Here is a 17,232-nt window from a genome sequence, read left to right on the forward strand (position 1 = left end):
CCCACTAACAACGTTCTCAGAACTGTGTCGCGGTTAATAAAAAAGTCCTCCATTGAAGAGAGTGTACAGAAAGGTCTCTGCAATTCGGTTGCGATACCACTGAGGCTTTGTGGATTGCCCAAAATTCATAAAGAAAATGTGCCGTTAAGACCGATACCAAGTGCCATTGGTTCGCCCACCTACTCGTTAGCCAAGTTTTTGACTATGCTGTTAAAACCACATGTGGGCCGTTAGGACTCTTATATAAAGAATTCGACACATTTCATCAGCAGATTGAATGGCATAGTGGTCCAGCCGGAGGACATATTGGTCAGCTTCGATGTGGTATCGCTGTTTACCATAGTTCCACTTAATGATGTATTGGAACAGCTGGATAAAATTTTTCCTGCCGACATTTCAGAACTGTTGAAGTGTTGTTTGACGACCACATACATCAAGTGGAATGAACAGTTTTATGAGCAAACGGATGGCGTGGCTATGGGAAGCCCCCTAAGTCCCGTAATTGCAAACTTCTTTATGGAGAAATTCGAATAACACGCCTTAGGTACTGCCAGCAAGAAACCAAATGTATGGTTCCGATACGTGGATGACACGTTTGTGCTGTGGAGACATGGTAGGGAGGAACTAAGCCGGTTCCACGAACACCTGAACAGTATAAACACGAGAATTCAGTTTACAATGGAGGAGGAGGTAAACGGCAAATTACATTTCCTCGATGTGCTTGTTTTTAGAAACGAAAATGGTAGTTTGGGCCACTCAGTATACCGCAAACCCATGCACACGGACCGTTATTTGCACCGGGATTCCAACCACCACCCACAACAGAAGCGGGGTCTTATCAAGACGTTAGCGGACAGAGCTAGAAATATTTGTGAATCTGAGTTGCTCGACGCTGAGATGGAACATCTCCACAATGCACTAATGAAGAACGGATATTCGTCCGCCGAAATAAAACGTGCGTTGAGGCAGCCACGCAGAAATCATACTGACGTACAGACTACTGCAAAATCTAAGGTTTTCCTGCCGTTTGTTAAAAATGTAACGGAAAGAATAGGGAGGATCTTGACGAAGCGGAATATTACCGTAATTTACAAGCCCACCAGGAAGATACCTTAAGCCTGCCAAGGACGCTCGCAAACCATTGGAAATAGCTGGAGTGTATAGGATCCCATGCAGTTGTGATGATGTTTATGTGGGTACCACTAAAAGAACGGTTTCTAAACGTTTGGAAGAGCACAAGGGAAATTGTAGAAGAGGAGAAACGGAACGATCAGCTGTTGCGGAGCATGCTTTCCAGCCAGGGAACCACAATATTCGTTTCGAGGAGACGCAAGTACTAGCGGCCACAAGCGGATATTACGAAAGGCTCTACAGGGAGGCAATCGAAATCGCTAAACACCCAAATAGTTTCAACCGAAAGGAGGAGGACGTGAAATTAAACGGTAAATGGATGCCGGTGCTAAAGAAGATGTGTACTACCCGTCCACTACTGGGTGATGGCAACGGCGACGGACAGCGGCCAATTGTACTGACGTTTTCAAAACACGTGACGTCACGCCGCGGCGCGTACACGGAAATTTAGCGGCAGTCAGTAGCGAGCCAGTGGGTGTGTTGGACCTTCCATCGAGCTACGGACCCCCTTGAAGATGTCTCCCGCAGTCGGAGACGAAACGTTGGGAATCGACACAGAATTCATCAACCGACCACGGCATAACAGCCCGGATAATTATAATGGACATGACTTTGTGTACTGACATATCCTGTCAGATTGAAGTGGGCTTCGTCTGTCCACAAAATCTTCCACTGCCAATCATTCTCCACTTCCATGCGAACAGGAAATTCCAAAGCAAAGGTCTCTCTTGCTGGCAGGTCAACAGGAAGCAACTCGTGCACATGATTAATTTTGAATGTATAGTTAAGAAGAATGTTCCGTAGGATTTTACGCACCGTGCTCACGAATATGTCCAATGTTCCGGCAATTATCCGAGCACTACAGGATTGCACACCACCACTCGTCTCCTCCTGCATTGCTGTGGCCACTGCTTCCACTGACGTCGAATCACTTCGTTTTCTCTCTCTACCAGGTTGCACACCAAAAGTACTCCTCTTTTCGAATTTCCGATTCATTTTCTCCAGACCCAAGGCAGTCACAGGACCAACACCTTTTTTCAAACCCTTCAGTGTCTGGAACTTCTGCACACCGCCGTGTGCACAGTCATCATTCTTGTAATAGAGCATTACAAGCAGAGACAGTCGTGGCGAACATCGCAGACACGAAAGGAGGAAAAGCCGTCTACCCAGCGTGTTTATACCAACTTCATTGTGTCGTGCGCATGCCAGGTGTTTTCATTTACGTATTCCGACACATACAGCTCCATCTACTGATCAGTTCTTACACTATTTATTTTTTTTAACTATATATGACCATGCAGCTTTGCTAGAATTGAAATGATAATTAAATGAACACCCTAGCTGCAAGCAGGCGTTGATACACTTCGTTGGGGACATGTTGAAAATGTGTGCCCCGACCGGGACTCGAACCCGGGATCTCCTGCTTACATGGCAGACGCTCTATCCATCTGAGCCACCGCGGGCACAGAGGATAGTGCGTCTGCAGGGACTTATCCCTTGCACGCTCCCCGCGGTGGCTCAGATGGATAGAGCGTCTGCCATGTAAGCAGGAGATCCCGGGTTCGAGTCCCGGTCGGGGCACACATTTTCAACATGTCCCCAACGAAGTGTATCAACGCCTGCTTGCAGCTAGGGTGTTCATTTAATTATCATTTCAATTCTAGCAAAGCTGCATGGTCATATATAGTTAAAATAAATATGGGTTCCCGGCCTTTGACCTTCTTGTGTGCGAACGCACACGCTATGCCCGAACTCGTACGGGACTTGGTAGATTAATCTGCCACGAGTAATGAGTATGATGGGCAAACATCTAATAGGCGCACTACGAATGTAGTGTTGTGGACATGTTGGGAATGTGGATCTCACGGGGAGCGTGCAAGGGATAAGTCCCTGCAGACGCACTATCCTCTGTGCCCGCGGTGGCTCAGATGGATAGAGCGTCTGCCATGTAAGCAGGAGATCCCGGGTTCGAGTCCCGGTCGGGGCACACATTTTCAACATGTCCCCAACGAAGTGTATCAACGCCTGCTTGCAGCTAGGGTGTTCATTTAATTATCATTTCAACTATTTATTTTTCTTCCGCATTGCGTTTTCCCCCTTCTCCGATAATATTCCGTTGCAGTTTGACGTCATTCTGACCAGTGATGTTATTTCTACAGCGTTTTGAAAGTTTAACTTTAATTATAATCACCCTGTACTTAGAGGTACTACCCAACCTAAAAACATGTGACGTGTAATAGCTATAATATTAGCCCGAAAATGACGTAAATACTGATATAATGTTGTTCAGTACACCAATGGAAACATCTGTATTTATACCCCCCCCCCCCCCCCACACCTTGTATATTAACGTTTACCATATCGCATGGGGATTGCGAAAATAATTTAACGTGCATGTACGCCCTTATACTTGAGATATGCCGCATAAGAACGACGAATACCAGCATGAGACCTCCAAAAGCGCTCTTTGCAAGTTGATTTTGTGTTGCTTGAATTCCAATTGCGTTCTATAAGGTTCCGCATTTCGGCATAATGATCAGAATATGAGCGCACGGAATATTATAGAAACTGTGTGATTCAGCTGGAGAGTTTCCAGCAGAAAGAACCCGTCTTCTCATTTTTAACAGAGCGCAGTCTTCAGACGCAAAATTAACTTTGGGTGTACGCCAAAACAGTGTTACAGGGTCATTACTTTCCACAATGTATTTAAGGGGGTAGGACGTCAAACGGGACGACTTGGAGCAGGAGAAACACCACAGGGCATTTTAATTTCCACTGTCTATACTTTTAAAAATAAATTCATAAAACTTTGTCAGAATGACCAGAAAAGATTCAGGATTTACACTTACAGTGGTGGAAGTTCAAAAATATAAGAAAATAATTTATTTTTTTGACATTTGTATTTCACCTTTTTTCACTTACCATTGGCTGCATTTGTTGCTATAGGTACACTTTTCTTCATAAGTAAGGGAGATTCTTCGATGAATTTTGCACAGCATACAAACCATACTTACAGGTGTATGAAACTCTACAATTTTCCAAATCTATTAAAAATTGTGGTAAAATTGAGGTAATTAACTATAAAATTTGAGTTTTTTTTCTAAACATGAAGTTTAAAATATAACAGCACATTCATTTTTTCATAAATTAAATAATTTCTAGAGTTACATACACCTGTAAGTATGATTTGTATGCTGTGCAAAATTCATCGAAGAATCTCTCTTACTTATGAAGAAACGTGTACCTATAGCAACAAACGCAGGCAATAGAAATGAAAAAATGATGCACTTTCACATGTAAAAAACAAAAATTATTTTGTTATGTTTCTGAACTTCCACTGCTATGATTGTGAATCCTGAATCCTTCCTGGTCATGCTGACAAAGTTTTATGAATTTATTTTTAAAAGTATAGACAGTGGAAATTAAAATGCCCTGTGGTGTCTCTCTTGCACCAAGACGGCCCGTTTGACGTCCTACCCCCCTTAAATGATCTAGTGGCTAACGTCGCTATTTCGATGACGCTTTTCGTTGATGGTGTTGTTGTAAGCAGAGAAGTCACAAGGATAGAAAATTGTAGCGAAGTGCAGGTAGACCTGCACCGGATCGATGCTTGGTGCAATGATCAGCAGTTGATCTTCAGCGTTAAGAAATCAATATGTTGTGCATAAATAAGCAGAAAGATTAATTATTGTATGATTACTCGATTTCAGCCAACGGCCTTGACGCTGTGGTAACACCGCTTCCCGTCAGATCACCGAAGTTAAGCGCTGTCGGGCTGGGCTAGCACTTGGATGGGTGACCATCCGGTTTGCCAAGCTCTGTTGGCACGTGGGGTGCACTCAGCCCTTGTGAGGCAAACTGAGGAGCTACTTGATAGAGAAGTAGCGGCTCCGGTCTCGGAAACTGATATACGACCGGGAGAGCAGTGTGCTGACCACATGCCCCTCCATGTCCGCAGCCAGTGACGCCTGTGGGCTGAGGATGACACGGCGGCCAGTCGGTTGCTTTGGGCTTTCATGGCCTGTGCGGGAGGAGAGAGTTTACTCGATTTCAGAACAGTCACTGGGAGCAGTCACATCCATAAAATATCTAAGATATGTGTGCAGAACGAGTTAAAGTGGAACGACAACACAGAACTAGATTCCACAATGAGATCCAATGGAAGATCTTCAGAAAGTGCAGACCATCCACAGAGGAGATACCTTCCAAAACATTCGTTCAGTAGTACTTGAGTATTGCTCGTCAATTTGGGATCCTTAACAGATACAACTGATAGAGGAAGTAGAAGAGATCCAAAGAAGAGCAGCTCGTTTCTTTACAGGTCCACTTAGTAAGAACGCAAGCGTAACGGAGGTGCTTAGCGAAGTCCAGTGTCTAGACGCTGCGAGAGAGACGTTCTGCATCACGACGTGATTTACTGTAAACATTGCGAGAGTGTATATTTGTAGAACAGTGAATCAATATATTGCTTCCTCCTACCTATAGCTGACAAGAAGACCATGAAGATAAAATCAAAGAGATTGAAGCCCATACGGAGGCTTACCGGCAATCCTCCTTCCTGCGACTTATTCGCGACCAGAAAAGAAAAAGGGTGGGGGGGGGGGGGGGGGGGAGAGGAATGCAGCGGTACACAAAGTACCCTCCACCACACACCCTAAGGTGACTTCCAGTGCTTAGATGTAGATGGAACAGCAAATTCCTGTTGCCCTACCTTTGAATTTTAGCTCAATTCTCTTATACTTTAGCTACAAGTTTCAATTTCTTCTTTTTCTTCTTCTTCTTCTTCTTCTTCTTCTTCTTTCTCTTCTTCATTTTTTATGTCAATCCGTTGCTTGACAGTAGCAATCACCCTCCCCAATGCCGCGTGTTTTAGGACACAACTTTCTTTTTCTTTTGCTACTTCAGGATGGTTTTTTTTTTTTTCCCTTCAATGATCAGATTCAGTCGTTGATACTTCGAATTTGTCAGTAGATGTCCTAAAGAGTATTTTTTCTCATTCTAAGTGGAATAGACTACTGACGGTTTTTGTGTAAGTGGCACAGGACTTCTTCATTTGTAAAATGTTTTCCGGAGCTTGGTAGGTATGGTACAGCAACAAGCAATATTCGATGAAGAAACAAACAGACAGTCTTGGTTGCGGGGATGTATTTATTATTTACTTACCAATGACGCTTTTTGCCTGATTCAGGCATCTTCAGATTGGCTGAATATTAGATGGTGTTACGCATATGGGACGATCTATATGCTCTGTATCCCATGTACCTAAAACCATGAAGATGCCTGAATCAAGCGAAAAGCGTCGTTGGTAAATAAATAATAAATACATCCCTGGAACCGAGAATGATTGTTTGTTTTTTTATTCTTCTCTCGCCGACAGCACTGTCCATAGTATTTTGAGGGAACAACAATAGCTGCACTTTTTAAATACCTGCATATTTTTGCTGATGCAGGCTGTTAACGTTCAGCCTCCCATTCTATTCGGAAGGAAGGACCATTTTATGAATCGGACTCAGATTCATGTTGCAATCCCTATTAATAAGAATTTGTTGAAATTTCACAAAGGTACTGTGAACGTACTCTGTCCCACGCGATCATGACGTTGAAGAATGACCGTTGTGGTCTTCTCTTGTGTTTCCATTTGTTTATTGTCAGCTTCAGCATTTGGACGAGTTACTTTACGCCGGGTACCTGCCCTGTGTACAAGAAAGTGAAAATCAGTTCTGCGTTACGTTATTAACAACGTAATGATTACCTCGATGCTAACTGTGATACGTTTTTGAACAGGTCTTGAGGAAGGGCAGTGGATTACAGAATAAAAAAATATAGGGTGATGTTTCAAAAAACTTACCGGAGTCTGTATTTCAGCAGTGAAACAAAGTGACAAGAATGGCAGTAAAACTAGTTAATGTTCCCTGGTAGTTAAACAACAATTGCCTGTTACATTTTTTTATTTTGCTTCTGGGTAAAACGTTTTTGGAGAGGTCAAGATAAACGGGCAACCCTCTATTTTGTGAACATCAATGCTCCTGTAAGACTCCCTTGTTGTAAGCCTAGAATTACTTTTACATCTGAAGATTTGTCTCCGCTAAATATATACTTTATGTCTTAAATAAATACTTTGATATGTTGTATGAAAGAACTTTTTCATACATGCCTTCAAAAGCTGCTGTTAATTGAAGCACTGTTTTCCTCCGACCTATTTCGAGTTATCGTCATCATCTAGCAGACTTTACAGATCAAAGTGGTGCCAACAATGAGTGTGTGAATGTAATGTAGCTCAGTTATAGAATTATCACAGTAGAAGCAAGTTGGCATGGTGTATGGCACCATATCATGCAGCAACAAAATAAAAGTGAATTGGGGCTCGATGTTCCGCCTATTTATGTCTTGGACAGATTGTATAGAACTGCTCAATACTAAACATATTTCGTTGTTCATATCAGTACAGTTTCACTGTGTAATACTTCAGAACGGAGATTAGATTGCTGTATGTAGCATTTAAAAAAAATTACTGTAAAAACAGTTTGACATATAATTTAAAATATCATGTTGTAAAACCTTCTAGCCACCTGTCTTCTTGTAATATTTACGATCTTCAATAAAACATGCATTTAAATTTCAAGATTTTAAACATGGCTGCAGCAGCAACTGTTAAAATTCTTCACAATAAATGGATGACAGCCAAAAACAGTTGCAGGATAAAAATTTTTTATTAAAATTCTTGACCTGGTTTCGGTACATATAAATATACCTTCATCAGAAGTAAAACTTCCTGAACAGAAAGACACATTCATTAGAAAAGCCATATCAACTAAAGTGAGAAACAGAAGCTTAAGTAACGGTGAAATTACCAAAGTAATACAGGCACAAATCTTTAGTACTTACTAAAATTACATCATGGCTGACTAGTAGTTATTTTCTTGCTTGTTGATGCCGGTGAAATGCGCTTTTCCTGTCTTGTTGGGATTCTACGTATTTTGATGTTTGTTAGTTATGAATTTCAATGTGTATGTGTGGTTAAATGACTACTATGTTTTATTCATAATGACAGATGGTTTCGTTTTATTATAACATTTTTGGTTGTTTCGCTAGTATGTATTTCACTGCCTACGTTACGCGAGACTCTCGCGCATTACACTAGTGCCCTCTCTCGTTAGATGTTCCAAGCGCAAGCTTTATCCGTTTGACACTAGGACACAGGTAAATTGGTTCTATATTTCTATTTTACATAAATGTCTTTAATTGGCCTGATACGTTTTATTTATTAAGACAGAGTTTGAATTAACAAAACCTTTAATAATTTTTGATGCGCTTATGTACGTATTCATGGGTTTTTAATATGCGCGAGTCTGGCACATGCAAGTGCCCTCTCTCGGCGAAACCATCTGCCCTAGTGCTCTTACACTCGTGTCTCAATAGTTCACAAGCGAAGTAATGGTGCTAAACTGTTCGCTTTGACCCTGTGCCCATTACACATGTTATACAAATGGAGATGATATCTTAATTACTGACGACGCCTTTGGCATAATTGTTTTATTATTCTCCATTGCATGATGTAATTTTAGTAAGTACTAAAGATTTGTGCCTGTATTACTTTGGTAATTTCACCGTTACTTAAGCTTCTGTTTCTCACTTTAGTTGATATGGCTTTTCTAATGAATGTGTCTTTCTGTTCAGGAAGTTTCACTTCTGATGAAGGTATATTTATATGTACCGAAACCAGGTCAAGAATTTTAATAAAAAAATTTTATCCTACAACTGTTTTTGGCTGTCATCCTTTTATCATGCATTTAACAGCAGTTTGACATGGAATTTAAAATATGCTGCTATAAAACCTACCAGGCACCAATCTTCTTATGAAAACTTTCTTTAAGAAACTTTGACACTACCATTACTTTATCCTACTGTGTATTAGTAGACTGTGTCGTAAATATGACACCATATTAGGTAAGAAGCATTTTATCTTGATAAGGTCACCGCTGCAGTACATGTCTAGCGTTAGCATTGTCATAATACCATGCACTGTTAATTATTATCTGAAAGTCCTTATGGTAACACTAACGCTAGCCATGTACGGTAAGATCGAACAGACGAAGACATCATGCTTCTTACGTGATGTACTTTAGTGTTTGCGTTACCACAAACTAATAGTTGTGCCCAGGTTTTTCTGAAGAAGGTTCTCATAAGAACACAAGTAGCTGGTGGGTTTTACAGCGTGACATTTAATACGTTATGAACAACTGTTAGTATGGTTTATTTTATTTAACTGCATAAGTTATATGATGTGTTATGACACTAATTTCAGTTGTGATAACCGGCCGCTGGTGGCCGAGCGGTTCTGGCGCTACAGTCTGGCACCGCGCGACCGCCACGGTCGCAGGTTCGAATCCTGCCTCGGGCATGGATGTGTGTGTTGTCCTTAGGTTAGTTAGGTTTAAGTAGTTCTAAGTTCTAGGGGACTTATGACCTCAGCAGTTGAGTCCCATAGTGCTCAGAGCCATTTGAACCATCAGTTGTGATATATTGTGCTGTACTAAGATTTCGTAGTAATATAAACAACGATATATGTTTAGTGTTCAGCCTATGAGCTACAATGCTCCATGTTATGTAATTGGTAGTTCTTCACAGTCTGTCCAAGACATAAGTAATCTGAGCATTGAGCCTCAGTTTACATATCTTTGGGTGTTGGATGATGTCATGCCATACACCCGGCCCATTTGCGTCCACAGTAGCGATTATATAACTGAGTTAAACTCAATGCAAGCCGGAACTGCTGGATTGTACCAGCTTAAGTTGTAAAGTTTGCTAGATGATCAAACATAGTCGAAATTAATCGCAGAAAAATAAAGTTATGTTTAACAGCATCTTTTGGCAGAAGATATAAAAAAAAAAGTCTCTCGTGTCTAGAGACGAGGCTATTCCCAGACGTTCTTGCGCCCCCGGTGATTTTTGACTTGTTCTCCACACTCTGCCATCATTACTTCTCGCGAAGGTGTATCGAGCACGATGCGAGATCGTGCGGTCGCTGTTGACGTGTTGTGGTGTTGGTATGTGGAGATGCCACGGTCAGTTGAGTAGCTGCCCCACAGGGACCTTCTCGCTGCGACCACATCGCTACAGGTACCACCATGGAAAAGTCTCTGGAGACGGGTTTCTCCCCTGTACTCCACACACTGCAGCGCCGAAGAACGTACCACTGTTCCAGATTACAGGTTCTGCCTCGGATCTGGGTAACCATTTCACCATCTTGTCGAATTTTTAAAAGTTACCTCAGTCATTGATTCACGTTCCAGGGACGATGAGATTGGGCAGCTTGTGAGAAACTGCAGCTTCTTTTTTTTTCCTTCCTTTTCATACGCTTTTGCAAAGTGTTGTAGGCTGAAGTGCTGTCTCACTGGTCCTCGACAGTGGGAAGCTAGCTGACCCATCATCGGCTCCTTTTCCCATCAGCAGCGCACAATGTGTGTAAAATATTCTCTGTCTCCAAGCCACATCATATTTAATATTCGAACTTTCCAGGATATTCTCCCTTTTCTTCGTCTAGAGACTGACTGCCTTCCAGGACAGATGTGTGTCCCTCATATAGTAGAAGACTGGTGTTGGTGAAGCAAATGTACACGATGAAGTGCCTAGCTTTTTCACACCAAGTAACTTTTGACAAGTTAAATACACTCCAAGAAAAAAGCACACTACGGAGGAATTATCTGAAAGGGGTAGGAAATCCATAGATGTGACGTACATATACAGATAAATAAATGATTACAGGCCGGCCGTTGTCGCCGAGCGGTTCTAGGCGCTACAGTCTGGAACCGCGTGACCGCTACGGCCGCAGGTTCGAATCCTGCCTCGGGCATGGGTGTGTGTGATGTCCTTAGTTAGGTTTAAGTAGTTCTAAGTTCTGGAGGACTGATGACCTCAGAAGTTGAGTCCCATAGTGCTCAGAGCCAATGATTACAGTTTCAGAAAAATTGGATGATTTATCCAAGAGACACAGCTTAACCACCAGGATAGCCGAGAGCGCTAACTCGGGTAGGCGCGCCGGCCCCGGATCGAATCCGCCCGGTGGATTAACGACGAGGGTCGGTGTGGCGGCCAGCCTGGATGTGGTTTTAGGCGGTTTTACACATCCCGCTAGGTGAATACCTGGCTGGTCCCCACGTCTCACGTTACACGACTCGCAGACATTTGCGACACATTCACGCTATTTCACGATTTACACTAGATGCAGACAGCTGGGATACACTACTTCCGTCCCGGGGGGGTATGGGGTGGCGGCAGGAAGGGCATCCAGCCACCCCTTAAAATTAACCATGCCAATTCCATACTTAACCCTGCCGACCCTGCACACAATGCTGGATCAGGGCAGTAGCAAAAGAAAGAAAGAAAGAAAGAAATAATCCAAGAGAAACAGCTTCTCAAATTCAGCATGTCAGTAACACGTTAGTTCGTCTCTGCCCGTTACGCAAGTAGCTGTATGGCTTGTCATTAATGGCTGGAGTTATTGGACGTTTTCCTGAGGGATATCGTGCATATTATGTCCACCTGGCGCGTTAGACCATGAAAATCCCGAGCTGGTTGGAGGGTCCTGCCCATGATGTTCAAAACTTTCGCAATTGGTCAGAAATCGTGCGACCTTGTCGGCCAGGCAAGAAGACGAGCATCAGAAACTCTCGCCGTTTGTGGACGGGCATTACATTGCTGAAATATCAGCCCAGGGTGGATCGCCATGAAGGGCAAGAAAATGGGGGAGACGCATATCGTCGACGAACCATGTGTCCACCTCACGAGTCATCAGTGAATGAAATCGCATCGACTGCTTCAAACTGAGCCCAGATGACCAGAATGGACATGTCTGGACGTGGATGTGGGATACCGACATGACTCCGGCATACAGCCTGACAATCAGCAGTGTTGGCCTGGGCTGTCAGGACCCCTTTGGTTGTCACCCGTGGCACCCTTACAGCACAGCGCTTCTTCGACGATATTCTATACATCCTGGGCTTACATTTCAGCAAGATAATGCCTGTCTGTACACGGTGAGAGTTTCTGACGCTTGTCCTCGTGTTTGCCAAACTCTACGTCAGCCAGCAAGATCGTCGGATATCGTCCCAGTTGACAACGTTTCAAGCATTATGGGCAGCCCCCTCCAACCATCTCGGTATTTTGATGGTCTGACGCGCCATTTGGGAAGAATTTGGCACGATATGCCTCAGGATTACATCCATCAGTTAATCTATGCCAAGACGAATAATTGTTTGCGTAAGTGCCAGAACTGGGCCAACACATTACTGATTTGTTCAATTTTTCAAGCTTTTTCTTTTGAATAAATTATCGATTTTTTCTGAAATTTTAACCATTTGTTTGTCTGTGCATGTATGTCACGTCTACAGATTTCTGTCCCATTCGGATAATTCCTCCATGGTGCGTAGTTTCAGCTTTTTTATTTATTTTCTTCTTTGTTTTTTTTAGTGTATTTGGTCAGATGTGCTTGTTACGTAAATACGGTACAAAGAACTATATCACTGATATCCCTAAATGAATTTTCACTTTGCAGCGGAGTGCGAGCTGAAACAAAACTTCTTACCAGATTAGAACTCTACGCCAGACCTGTTTTAATCATCCGGGAAGTTTCGTATCAGCGCACACTCCACCCCAGAGTGAAAATTCATTATGAAGACACCTCCCAGGCTGTGGTTAAGCCATTTCTCCGCAATATCCTTTCTTCCAGAAGTGCTAGTCCCGCAAAATCGGTGGGAGTACTTCTGTGCAGTCTGCATGGTAGGAGATGAGGTGCCGGCAGAAGTAAAGCTGCGAGGACGGATCTCGAGTTGTGGATGGATACCTCATTTGGTAGAGCACTCACCTGGGAAAGACAGAGGTCCTGATTTCATGCCTCAGTCCAGCAGACACTTTTAATATGCCATGAAGTTTCCTCACTAATATTTTCTATTCTGTTCCGCTATTCTATTTAAAGCATAATTGATGCCTGCAGTATGATGATTAATGAGCTAAAGAAAATAGTATGGTCTCCAGAATCCCAAATCACTGTTCGTCTAGGTGAAAAGAGAGATTACAATCTCTCCATCATTGCTAGGCTGGACTTCTACCATATGAGAGACACACACATTGGTCCCAACAGTCAGCCAGTCGACCTCCTGACGAAGGAGACGATAGATAACATTGGCAGCTAGTTTTAATTCAAATATGATGTGACTTGAACACAGGAGAAAAATTTGGGCATCGAAGCCGCTGTGGAGAAACTTGGAAGCCATAATACACAGTGTGTCTGGGTAAGGACTGGTAAGTATTTCAGAAGGTGGTAATGTGGAAACAAGTTTGTGTAAGCAGGCGTCCAATTATCAATGGATGCATCGTTCCTGCCGTCTGCAGGAGTTGGACAAAACTCTCGCGACCCCGCAGGGACTGCGTGCGTGAACATAGATGCAGATGCTAACCACGGGTGCAGGTTGCCCTGCTTTATTTGACCAAAGACGCCATAAACACGTTGTAAGAGAAATTCATGGCCAGAGCAGTGTAGTATGTACACTACTGGCCATTAAAGTTGCTACACCAAGAAGAAATGTAGATGATAAACGGGTATTCACTGGACAAATATATTATACTAGAACTGACATGTGATCACATTTTCGCGCAATTTGCATGCATAGATCCTGAGAAATCAGTACCCAGAACAACCACGTCTCTCCGTAGTAACGGCCTTGATACGCCTGGGCATTGAGTCAAACAGAGCTTGGATGGCGTGTACAGGTACAGCTGCCCATGCAGCTCCAACACGATACCACAGTTCATCAACGGTAGTGACTGGCGTATTGTGACGAGCCAGTTGCTCGGCCAACATTGACCAGACGTTTTCAGTTGGTGAGAGATATGGAGAATGTGCTCCAGCAGTCGAACATTTTCTGTGTCCAGAAAGGCCCATACATGACCTGCAACATGAGGTCATGCATTATCCTGCTGAAATGTATTGTTTCGCAGGGATCGAATGAAGGGTAGAGCCACAGGTAGTAACACATCTGAAAAGTAACGTCCACTGTTCAAAGTGCCGTCAATACGAACAAGAGGTGACCGAGACGTGTAACCAATGGCACCCTATTCCATCACGCCGGGTGATAAGTCAGTATGGCGATGACGAATGCACGCTTCCAATGTGCGTTCACCGCGATGTCGCCCAACACGGATGCGACCATCATGATGCTGTAAACAGAACCTGGATTCATCCGATAAAATGACGTTTTGCCATTGGTGCACCCAGGTTCGTCGTTGAGTACACCATCGCAGGCACTCCTTTCTGTGATGCAGCGTCAAGGGTAAGCGCAGCCACGATCTCCGAGCTGATAGTCCATGCTGCTGCAAACGTCGTCGAACTGTTCGTGTAGATGGTTGTTGTCTTGCAAACGTCAGGGATCGAGACGTGGCTGCACGATCCGTTACAGCCATGCGGATAAGATGCCTGTCATCTCGATTGCTACTGATACGAGGCCGTTGGGATCCAGCACGGCGTTCCGTATTACCCTCCTGAACTCACCGATTCCATATTCTGCTAACAGTCATTGGTTCTCGACCAACACGAGCAGCAATCGTGATAGGCTACAATCCGACCTTCATCAAAGTCGGAAACGTGATGGTACGCATTTCTCCTCCTTACACGAGGCATCACAAGAACGTTTCACCAGGCAACGAAGGTCAACTGCTGTTTGTGTTTGAGAAATCGGTTGGAAACTTTCCTCATGTCAGCACGTTCGTTGTAGGTGTCGCCACCGGCGCCAACGTTGTGTGAATGCTTCATTTGCATATCACAGCATGTTCTTCCTGTCGGTTAAATTTCGCGTTTGCAGCACGTCATCTTCGTGGTGCAGCAATTCTAATGGCCAGTAGTGTATTTACGAGTGCAATATGTGGGAGCCAAGTGACTTCGAACATAGGTAAATTGGTAATACTCGTATGGTGAGTGCTTCTGTAACAAGGTAGTCGTAGTTTTTGGTGTTTCAAGAGACACCTTATCGAAGATTTATACCGCATACTAGGAAATCGGGAGAACACCATCGGTTAAGTCGCAAAGAATGTGTGTGGTCGTAGTGGACAGTCATTGAAGAGGGTTTGGGCGAAAAATAAGTCGACGAAAACACAAGTCACTGCACAACTGAATGTCACACACGACAAAACTATCAGCACCAAATCAACACGAAGGGAACTTCATGGGCTGGCAATTACAGGGCGAATTCGAAGTCCTAAACAAATCATCAGTGATGAAAACGCCCGGAACAGGAAAACCTGGTGCCGATGGCACAAAGCATGGGCTGTGGAGGAATGGGAGGAAGTCATTTGATTAAATGGCACTTGCTGCACATTTTTACCAACTTCTGGCCAGGTTTACGTCCCATGTGGATTTTGGTGCCATGGTTAGGCTGCGAGGCCACATTACTGGCAACGATTATGTAACATCCATCCTGCAGTGCAGTGTTTGTTCCCCAAAGGTGATTCTGTGTTCCAAGACGGCAGGACCCCTGTTCACGAAGCTCACCTGTTTTGTGGGCACGGGGATGTATTGTCGCATCTCTCCTTGCCAGCATAGTCACCAGATCTCAACATCACTGAACCTTCCTGATCTACTGTCGAGAGAAGTGTACGTGATCGCTACCCACCTCCTTCACAGTTTCCTAAACTTGCCACTATTTTGGAGGAACAGTGATTTAAGATTCCATCGAAAACCAAGGGGGGCATGTATTCATCCATTCCGAGATGACTGGAAGCTGTTTGAATGCCAGTGGTTTTCCTATACCATGTTAAGCTTGGAGAAGCGTTGCGTTTGTGCTGTTTTCATATTTTTGTCTGCTTTGTGTGAATGACACACATAACAGAAATCACCATAACTTCCTCCCCATTCCCTCTCTCTGTTCATCATCTCCTGGCCCTTTCTTTTTCGTTCATGCCCACTAACCGCTTACACCTTCCATCTTCCTCCAGTATCTCCATCTCCTACCACTCTTGTACATGTCCACCTTTCCCTGTGCATCTCCTCTTCCTATCTCTCTGCCCATCCCTTTCCCAACTCTTTCTACGTCCATCTCTCAGTTCGCCATCTCAGCATTCACCTAACCACATCCATCCATACATGTAGCTCCTGAAAAACTGGTCGATAAAGCTGGCCAATACTACACCAGTACAATACTCCTGTTGTGCAGAGCAGCATACACTTCAAGGGTTAGAAAACAGTTTTTTGCTGCTGATATACAGTCTGCCATGCAAATCTGGTCGATAAGGCAGGCTGATACTATTTCCACACGATCCACCAGTCATGCAGGGCCGTCTATATGTCAGGGGATGAAAAACACGTTTTTGCCTGTATCTCTGCTCTTATTGGAAGTTATAGAACGCAGTGCTGATAGTCGTGAAACCTTCTGTTTCCGTGCCACATCTGGTTGGGTCAAGTTCCCGTCTAACTGCATGCAAATGGTTGTGGAATGTGATAGATACATGACTGATGATGGGGCATTCGCACATTTTGTTGCTGATGTAAAATGACATGTAATATGAGAGTCTGGTCCACCATGGACTGGTCATGTACCACAGCCTCCAGGGTCACCTAACCTCAGTTCTCTGTGTTTTACTGACAGAGTACATATCCAAAGTGAAGCAGAAAAACTTGTGGTAATATGGTTGGTCAACCAGAGCAGCGAATTGTAGAGGTCAAGCTATAGAAGGTGATCTGGAGCTGTCTGAAAGAATTTGTAAGTACTGAATTTAAACAGGAGGACAACATGTTGAACACCTCCTAACGAGTACAAATGCACAGTAAATTATAACAGTGTAACATGTCGAAGATAAGGTAGCTCATGGCTGAAATGTGAGCCTGAAGATACGAGGCCTTAATCGAAAATTTCCATTTCAAATACACTTGCTAGGGCAACATTTCATACTGAAGTCAGTGGCGTTCATAACCAAACAAACGCAGTTATCTGACAAAAGATTCTGTTGTCAACTTTTGTTTACTTGAATGTATTTTCTTCTGTTATCCTATATTTTCGCATGTATCTTTTTTTATATTCATTATGATACACCTGTTTGTATAGGGTATAAAAA

General features: G+C 43.5%; 1 protein-coding gene and 2 non-coding genes across 3 annotated transcripts in view; 2 read left to right on the top strand and 1 right to left on the bottom strand.

Moving 5' to 3' along the window:
* Positions 1–17,232, top strand: part of LOC126215284 (acetylcholine receptor subunit alpha-like) — a 703,987-nt gene that overhangs the window by 556,484 nt on the left and 130,271 nt on the right. The window lies entirely within an intron of this gene.
* Trnat-ugu (transfer RNA threonine (anticodon UGU)) lies at positions 2,521–2,595 on the bottom strand. The gene has a single exon. It is a non-coding gene; the product is annotated as a tRNA-Thr (tRNA).
* On the top strand, positions 3,044–3,118 carry Trnat-ugu (transfer RNA threonine (anticodon UGU)). Its single transcript has one exon. It is a non-coding gene; the product is annotated as a tRNA-Thr (tRNA).

This window comes from Schistocerca nitens, chromosome 12, assembly GCF_023898315.1.
Source record: "Schistocerca nitens isolate TAMUIC-IGC-003100 chromosome 12, iqSchNite1.1, whole genome shotgun sequence".
Classification (NCBI taxonomy): Eukaryota; Metazoa; Arthropoda; class Insecta; order Orthoptera; family Acrididae; genus Schistocerca; species Schistocerca nitens.